The sequence below is a fragment of the Moschus berezovskii genome, chromosome 1 (genome assembly GCF_049115385.1).
Source record: "Moschus berezovskii isolate FMDL1 chromosome 1, NW_MosBer_1.0, whole genome shotgun sequence".
In the NCBI taxonomy this organism is placed as follows: domain Eukaryota; kingdom Metazoa; phylum Chordata; class Mammalia; order Artiodactyla; family Moschidae; genus Moschus; species Moschus berezovskii.
The window spans coordinates 9,502,215-9,511,526 of record NC_142460.1 but is presented as its reverse complement, the minus strand read 5'-3'; the positions used below and the strand labels follow the sequence as shown (position 1 = coordinate 9,511,526).

The 9,312-nt window shown below is 50.1% G+C and overlaps 1 long non-coding RNA gene across 1 annotated transcript; it reads right to left on the bottom strand.

Moving 5' to 3' along the window:
* Positions 1–933: 933 nt before the first annotated feature.
* Positions 934–8,102, bottom strand: LOC148778660 (uncharacterized). The gene is made up of 3 exons (XR_016037079.1): positions 8,034–8,102; positions 5,480–5,589; positions 934–1,879 (listed from the first exon to the last, which is right to left on the bottom strand). It is a non-coding gene; the product is annotated as an uncharacterized LOC148778660 (long non-coding RNA).
* Between the last annotated feature and the right edge of the window lie 1,210 nt (positions 8,103–9,312).

The window sequence follows — 9,312 nt, the reverse complement described above, 5'->3', positions numbered from 1 at the left end:
CATTTACAAGATGCTGTGAACCTTTCGCCCCACAGCTGAAGGGCAGGAGGGGGATGCCGCTGCTGACAGCAGGAAGCGACACCTCCGGTTTGGCAGGGGAGGGTTTCTCCAAGCACTTGCTATGTCTTTGATGTCAGCTGTCCTTTCCTCTCTCCACAACCACTGGACAGCTGGGGGGCATGGGGGGCTTAGGGAAGGCAGAGGCAAGCATCCGTTTCCAGGAAGACAGCCTCGGCAAAGGTCACATCAGGCAGCCTGAACGGGGCCACAGGGCTTCTCAGCTCCTCCCGCAGGGCCCTGCTCCAAGCCCCGAGATGTGGCTCCCAGACTCATCTCCAGCCCTTGTGGCCACTTTCAGCCTCTCCAGGTGAATTCCGGCCACATGGCAGCTTCAGCAAGAGGCCCACCCTGGGGTCATGCTTAACAAATCCACAGCAGAGGGAAGGAACGGGGTGGCTATGTTACTGCACAGAGAGGGTTGAAAAAGAAGAGCCTGAGATGCATTTACAGAGTTCAGGAGTGTGATTTAAAACAGAGAATAATGGTTCTTTAAGAAATGCAATTTTTCCAAAGTTGAAAGGATCTTAAAAATAACATTGCTTTCTTTTTTTCTTGTTTTAGAAGATTATTACAGAAAATCTAGAAGTGACAGTGAGGCTTTGGGATAAAGACAAAAAACTCATTTTGAATTATACCAGGAACTGATAACCAACCCTTAATAAACTTATGGTCTAGTCTTGATCAGCAGACAAACATACAGACGCATAAACAGACACCCCTTCGCACACAAATGAGGCCATCCTGCACACACAGGATGCAGCCTCTTCTTTCCCTGCACAATCGCACCACTTGCATTTTTGCCGGTGTCTTTGAAACGTGCAGGCTGCGCCGGGGGGTCTTTGCTGCAGACTATGGCCTTCTCTCCCTGCAGTGTGCAGGCTCCGGGTCACGCTGGCTCAGCAGTGGTGGCTGCAAGTGTAGTTGCCCCACGGCCCATGGACTTGGTTCCCAATCAGGGGTTGAAGCTGCGTCCCCCGCGCTGGAAGCACACTCTTTTTTATACCTAATTTTCTGTTTTATTTGTCGCTGGCTGGGCTGGGGCCGGGTTGCTGTGCCCGGGCTTTCTCTAGTGGTGGCGAGCGGAGGCTCTTCTTTGTTGTGGGGCATGTGTGTCTCACTGCAGCGACTTCTCTCATCCTGGAGCACAGGCTCTAGGGCACATGGGCTTCCCTAAATGCCGTGCCGCCTGGGCTCCATCGTTGCAGTTCCCATGCTCTAGAGCTCAGGCTTAGTCGTTTGGGTGTATGGGCTTACTTACCTGCTCTGTGGCCTGTGGGATCTTCCCCAGACCAGGGATTGAACCCGTGTCTCCTGCACTGGCAGGCAGATTCTTGACCCCTGAGCTACCAGGGAAGTCCCCCCGAGTATCTTTGAAAAATGTGAATTTTTGACAGCTACCTGCCACTCCACGGAAAGCCTAAGGCGTCTATTTGGAAATTTTAATTTAAATGAATTGAAATGTACAAGTATGTCTTATGAGACAGAATGATAAAGGTGTCACTCAGCACCTCAGTTTTTCCCACCTCTAAAGTGGGACAACATGGCCTTAGCTCAGGCTGCTGGTGTGGCATTTAATTAACAGTTAGGAAGGGCCTGGCAATTCACGGGTAAAGGATTGCTACTTAAAATTTTGTGTCACTGTCCGTAATTATTATAATTTTCTCATTACGGGCAATTAGCATATCTCGGGACAACAGAGAGGAATTTATTTGGGAGCTGATCTGCATCTTGGTCTCACTTGAGCTGGCGATGGAGGTTCAGAAGACTCGTGATTTTCTTCCGGGCTGGAGAGACAAGGATCGGCCAGGAGGCATCAGCCCTAAATGGGTGGAGGTAACTGCTGACAGAGAGCAGGGGAGGAAAGCCAACACCCCCACGCTCCCCTTCTGCTTGTGTACACACACACACGTACACACACGCGCACACACACACATGCGCACACACATGGGCACGTACACACACACGCGGGCACACACACGCGCACACACACGGGCACACACACACGGGCACACGCGCGCACACACACACGTGCACACACACACGTACACACACACGTACACACACGTGCATGACGCACGGGGAGTGGGGGCAGAACACCCCCTCACCACTCCGCTTTCCTGTTCTGATTTTTGTCTCCTAGAAGACAAAGATAATTCACCAGGATTTTCATCCTAAGCCTTTAGAGGCCAAAGGTACATTTGTTCACTTAGACTTTGCACAGATTTTCCTAATGACCCGTGAGCTATGATATGGTGGTGACTCTGAGTGCTTCAGAATTTCCCAGACATGACCAGTGAAGCCTCTTACCATCCCCATGGAATGGGAAAAAAAGTAGAAGAAAGCATTTAGTGACCAGTGTATTGAGCATACATCTGCCAAAGTTTGTAGAAATGTTTCAAGTTCATCTTCTAAGAGATTATGACTATATTTTCTCACCCTTAAATCCGGACACAGGGTCTGACCAAGGCCCGTTTTCCTGGGCTGGGAGGACAATTATATACAGCCAAGGGGTTGGAACATTTGCAGTGGACACTAACCTGGGAAGTCCAGACCACGTGGTCACCTCGCACTTGTAAGCAATGTCCACAGTCTTCGGTATGTCTTAATACCCTAGCTGGATTTTCAGAGTGGTCACAATCCTGCAGATTGCCTGATGTCAATTTCAGAAATACCAGGCTTCCCTGGTGGCTCAAATGGTAAAGAATCTGCCTGCAATGCAGGAGACCTGGGTTTGATCCCTGGGTTGGGAAGATTCCCCGAAGAAGGGAATGGCTACCCACTTCAGTATTCTTGCCTAGAGAATGGACACAGGAGCCTGGTGGGCTATAGTCCATGGAGTCGAGAAGAGTCAGACATGACTGAGTGACTAACACTTTGAACAGACACTCTTAGGAACAGTGATGGCGACTGGACCTGTCTCATTGCTAACATCAACCCTGACATTGTTTCCCCTTGGTGTGGGGCACTGAGGAAGGGCTCTTTAGACCATTCTTGAGTCAGCGTCTAGTTCTGGGGGACAGATTTAAACCTGAGATGATGCAGGGGTTCGGACTGTTGGCTGATCCAGATTTAAGTTGGGACCCACGGGCTACAGAAGACAAACAAGGATTCATCCCATGTGTACTGTTTCTATGGGCATCCAATGAATGGCTCATTCCAAGGCTAGGCTGACCCCTTAGAGTCACGGTCAGACTTTGAAAAAGAAGTTGGGGTGCTTTCAAGTACTTCAGAGAGCAAAGCAGAAGGTGGAAGGAGGGCAGCTATGTCCGTCGTCTCCAGCTGAGACAAAATAATAGACCTATTGTCCCCGTAGCTCAAGATTAACTGGTTTTAAGCAAACCAAAGTCCTCCTGCTGATTTGGAGCCAAGTGATTCTAGCACGGCCCTACTCAGATTGTGAAATACTGAGTTCCTTTTTATTTCTCTCTTCAAGACTGGTGATTATAATCTAGCACGTCTTCACTTTACCAAACTGTCTCAGAATATTATGTTGAACCCAACATCAATCCTTGATCTCTCGAAAGCGGGCTAATAGAAAACGTAGGTCTCATGAAAATTGTCTCATTTGCTAGATCAGATATCTCCAAAATGGGTGCGTGCACTTCCAAGAATCTGTCAGACGATCCACAGGAGGAGTTCAGAGAGAAAATTCCAGAATGTCGATTTATGTGCTCTTCAATTTCACCTTGTTGATTTTTTGAGTGTGTTTTATGACACAGACAATGCAGTGTGCATGAGTGCCAGCAGAGGTGAGCGAAACAGTTTTGTTACTGATTGGAGTGTCTTAGACCAGGGATCAGCCATCTTTGGCCCACAGGCCAAAACCAGCCCGCCCTCTGTTATGGTATGGCCCACACGCTAACAACTGTTCTTACATTTTTAAATGGCTTGAAGGTAAAAACAATGGCTTTTACATTTTTAATGGGAAAAGAATCAAAAGAAGAACAATGTTTTGTGACACGTGGAAATTGCATGAAATTTAAACGATAGCATCATCCATAAATAAGGGTTTATTGGAACATATTCATGCCCGATTGCGTCTGTGGTCAATGCTGCTTTTGCACAGAGCTCAGTGGATGCACAAAGAGCAAATGGTCTAAAAAGCTGAGAATACTCACTAGCTGATCCTTAAAGAAAGTCAGCCGACCTCGCCCTTGGGCCATCAGCTTCAAGTCCTGATACAGTATTTTTGTACTGATTCATCCTTGTGGAAAGGTTATCCAAAAAAAAAAAGGGTGTAGTAGGTAGAGAAGCCTCCTGCCATGCAGGAGATGCAAGAGACTCGGTTTGATCTCTGGATCAGGAAGGTCCTGTGGAGTAGGAAATGGCAGCCCACTCCAGTATTCTTAACTGGAGGATTCCTCGGACAGAGGAGCCGGGCGGGCTGCAGTCCATGGGGTCACAAAGAGCTGGACGTGCCTGAGCACGCGCAATGCACACAGCTGATTCACAGTGCTGCGGTAGTTTCATGTGTGCAGGAAAGTGATTGGGTTACACACACATGTACATATATGTCTGCGCATATTCTCGTTCAGGTTTTTTCTCACTATAGGTTATTACAGGGTATTGAATATAGTTCCTCGTGCTATAGACAATCCTTGTTTGGTGACCATACGTTGGTTTTCTGTGTAAGTCTGTTTCAGTCTTGTAAATAAGCTCATTTGTATTATGTTTTAGATTCCACAGCATATAATATTTGTCTTCCTCTGTCTGACTTCACTTAGTTTGATAATCTCTAGGTTCATCCATGTTGCTGCAAACAGCATCATCTCATTCTTTTTTATGGCTGAGTACTACCCCACTGTGTATTATTGTTATTCTTGAACTATGCTCACACACACACACACCACACACCAAACACACACACACACACCACACCACACACACCACACACCACACACACGTACACACACCACACACACAGCACACCACACACACATACACACACACCATACACACACACCACATCACACACACCACACACCACACACACACACCACACACACAGCACACCACACACCACACACACACCTAAGCACACACACAACCTAAACACACACACACACACACACACCCCATCTGGAAAGAGTATTTTTTAAGCTGAATAAGCATAACTTCCTAAAGTAATTTGCAGCATGTCTTGGAGGACCTCTTCAGAGCATTTTGCTGGCCAGGTGGGAGTTGGTGGAAGAGGAAGGGCAGGGAGAAGCTGAGAAGCTTCTCCGAGCAAGTCTTGAGGTGAGATCTGAAGAAATCGAGAAGCTGCACAGAGAGTTGCGATGCGATAGGAGCGCCCAGGCCGAGCAATCCCTCCCTTTCAGCCTGTTGTCTTTGCTTGGGTGCTGGCGCAGAGTCACCCTGTAGTTAGAGAGTCATCTCGCTGCCGTGCTAGCTGTCACGCTGCCCGCTCTGTACTTACCAGCTCCCGTCCCCACACAGCTGGCAGCTCTTTGTGTGCGTGTGTATCGCGCCCCACAGCATCCCTGGGAGTGGTGTTTCCATTGGATAAGCTCCCTCGTGATCGCTTCCCTTTAGGCACATGAAAGAAAAACAGTCAAACCCTCATGAGCATGGGAGGACCTGCATTCTTCTTTATAGCTGAGTACTCTCCCACTGTATATTTCTGTTATTCTTGACCTATACACATACACACCACACACACACACCACACACACACACACACACCACACACACCCCCACACAAACAGCCACACATACACACCCCCTCACACACACCACACATACAGACACACCACACACCACACACACGCACACACCACACACACGCACACACCACACACACCTCCACACACACCACACACATGCACACACACCCACACACACACATACACACACACATACCCCCCCCACACACAGACCATCTGGAAAGAGTATTTTTAAGCTGGATAAATGTAACTTCCTACAGTAATTTGCAGTGTGTGTCTCATGCAACACTGAAGTGTTCAGTGTGCAAAGCACAAGTGGTTGATCACAGGTATCATTTATTCTGTGTTTTCTAAACTAAGAATGGGAGCGAATACTCAGGTCCAGCAGCTGCATCTCAGTGGATCCAAGATGAAACCTTGCCTGTCTGACTCCCATTTGATCACCCGTCTGCTACCATCTGTAGGAAGATGGAGGAAAAGGAACCCTGGATATCTCAAAGTTTCACTGAGGCACTGCAGGCTCCTGCCATGGGGTAAAACGTTCATCTTAGGAGGATTTTTTTTTTTTTTTGTGGATGTCCAAAAAAACAGCTCTGGAGAACCCAGGTGGGAGAGAACATGTGGGTTTAGATAACTAGTTAATCTGCAGAAAGGAGTCCAGTCCACCCTACAGAGACCAGAGGCCCTGCAGGAGGAGGCAGCTGGTTCCAGAGGTCTGTCGTCCTTGTTCAGTCGCTAAACTGTCTCCAACTCTTTGTGACCCATGGACTGCAGCACACCAGGCATCCCTGTTCTTCACTATCTCCAGGAGTTTGCCTAAGTTCATGTCCATTGAGTCGGTGATGCCATCCAGCCATCTCATCCTCTGTCGTCCCCTTCTCCTCCTGCCCCCAATCCCTCCCAGCATCAGGGTCTGTTCCAATGAGTCAGCTCTTCGCATCAGGTGGGCAAAGTATTGGAGTTTCAGCTTCAGCATCCATCCTTCCAGTGAACACCCAGGACTGATCTCCTTTAGGATGGACTGGTTGGACCCTGCAGTCCACAGGGCTCTCCAGAGTCTCCTCCAGCACCACTCCAAAGGTTGGAAGGAAACAAGAGATTAGATTCTGAGTCTGTGTCATTCAGTGACGGACAGTCAAGTTGGACAGTTATTGGAAAAACCTCTCAGTGCGGAATGAGAAGGAAATAGTTTCAATGGGGCAGCCCTGACTTGGGGAGGATGGACAGTTTCCTTCCAGGAGGAACATGAGCTCCGTGACATTCACTGGACTCCAGCAGCTCAGGAATCCTACGCTGCTCTGAGTGAGCTGCTCTTACTAATATCGTGGGATGACTTAAGTGTAAGGATTATGGAGCAAACTTTCCAAGAAAGCAGAAACCATCCCAGTGGGCAGAGTGCCCACTTCTCCTTTGCTTGCACGTCGGTGACGGCTCATGAGATTTCTAAGGAGGCTGGGGGTGCCCCTCCAGGGCCAGCCAGGAAATGCAAATCTCTGGATGTTACTAATCGTGTTGGAAGTTTCCTTTTCATGGCGAGCGTGGCGTGGTGACCTGGAGGGGTGACCTGAGGACCAGACCCCCTTGCCCCTGAAGCTGTGTCGCCTGGTGACCCTGTGTCAGCAGTTGAAGGAAGGAGTCCCAACGCCTGCTTGGAAGGTCAGAAATGAGAATGGACTGATAGTTCCCCTTTTATTAAAATTGTTTTAAAATTGTGAAATGATGGCCACGTTAAAGACATACACGAAGAAACTCCAAATCCACCCCTCTAACACGATGACGTTTATCATTTAAAACCACTAACTTCTCTGAGTTTTAACACACTCTCAGGAATGAGGCACACACATTTTTTCTTACCCCCCACAGGGAACCCTCAAAATGAGTGAAATCATGATTTTTTCAGCAACTTGTGGCACAAAATCCCTTACTTATTCCCTGATCTGCCTGCTATGTGTCTCGGGGAGAGTGGGGGGGAAGGCTGGGGCAGAGGGTTGGATTGGATTCCCATGTCTGTAGGCAGGCCCGGGGCAGGTGACAGTGGAACAGTGTTCAGATGACTCTTTGTGACCCCATGGACTGTAGCCCACCGGGCTCCTCTGTCCATGGGATTCTCCAGGCAAGAATCCTGGAGTGGGTTGCCATTTGCTCCTCCAGGGGATCTTCCCAAGCCAGGGATCAAACCCGCGTATCCCATGTCTCCTGCACTGCAGGTGGATTCTTCACTGCTGAGCCAGAGGGGCAGCCTTGAGGCGACACACCTGGTCCTTCCATGTGATGGGTTAACGTCAGCCACGACGCTGCCCAGCTCACCTGCCCACGGCTGCTTCCAGAGGCCAGTCTGTCTCCTGATGGCTGGGCCCCGTGCGCCCTCCAGCCCCCATGCAGGGCCCTCTTCTCCTGTAGACGTGTTCGGGGCTAAAGGGAATCAGTAAGAAGTTAAAGTGCCGCTGGCAAAGATGGGGTGGGCACCCGTGAGGCTGTGTGGGCATCGGGGAGGGTGTCTGAGGACGTGGACCTGAGGTTGGGTGGGTGTGCGTGTGCGTCTATGAGCATGAGAGAGAGGGTATGTGTAAGCTCAGCCTGGCTGCAGCAGACCTGGCTCACAAACACAGCCCTGGAGGCTCCCAGGACAGTCGTTCCCAGAACATTCCAGGAAGCGTCCGTACAGGGCTTTGCTGGACGAGCCTGCGGTGGGCGCCCAAGGGTGCAGGTGTGAACCAGGCCCTGTGGGTGGGTTTGTTCTGAGCTGGGCAGAACCCCGCCTCACTGGCACATCTTACAGAGAGGGTGGTCTGCTTTGCTGAAGCCCAGTCTGGGGAAGTGGGGTGTGGTAGCTTCCTGGAGAGGAGGATTTCCCCGTGGGCCATAGCCAGCATCTCCACGCCTCTACCCCGGGGGCGGGGGCAATCGGGGAGTCTGTCCATAGAGGAGTTCCAGGGAAAAGTTCCCGAACAGTCACGAGATCATCTCGCATTCCCCCAGGAGAGAATCCTGCTAGGGAGGTGGGGGACCCTGCCCCCAACCCCAAATGCAGGAGTTTCTGACATGGAGAGTCATCCAACTTGGGGAGCCATCTACTCGCAGTAAACGCACTGTGCAAGCAGACTCTCTGAGGAATGAGGGCCCCGGATGGTAGAGAAATGTGTCTTTCCCAGCGTGTGTAGACCGAGGGAAACACCGCCCTGGTATCTCAAGTATTGTTGCCCAGTTGTGTCCAACTCTTTGCGACCCCATGGACTGCAGCACACCAGGCCTCCTTGTCCATCACCAACTCCCGGAGTTCACTCAAACTCACATCCACTGAGTCGGTGATGCCATCCAACCATCTCATCCTCTGCCGTCCCCTTCTCCTCTTGCCCTCAATCTTTCCCAGCATCAGGGTGATGCCCCCAAGTATGAATCCAGTCAAATTTGACAAGCCTACAGCCCACCCACCCCCAATCTACACCCCTGGAAAGTTTGGAGGGCTGTGTCATGTCCGGATATGCAGGGAAAATGTGTGAAGTCATCCATATTCCACTAGCCCAGGGGTCCTTTCACTGTGGGAGGAGATGGTGTGTTACACCAGTACGAGGTTCCGGGCTATTTC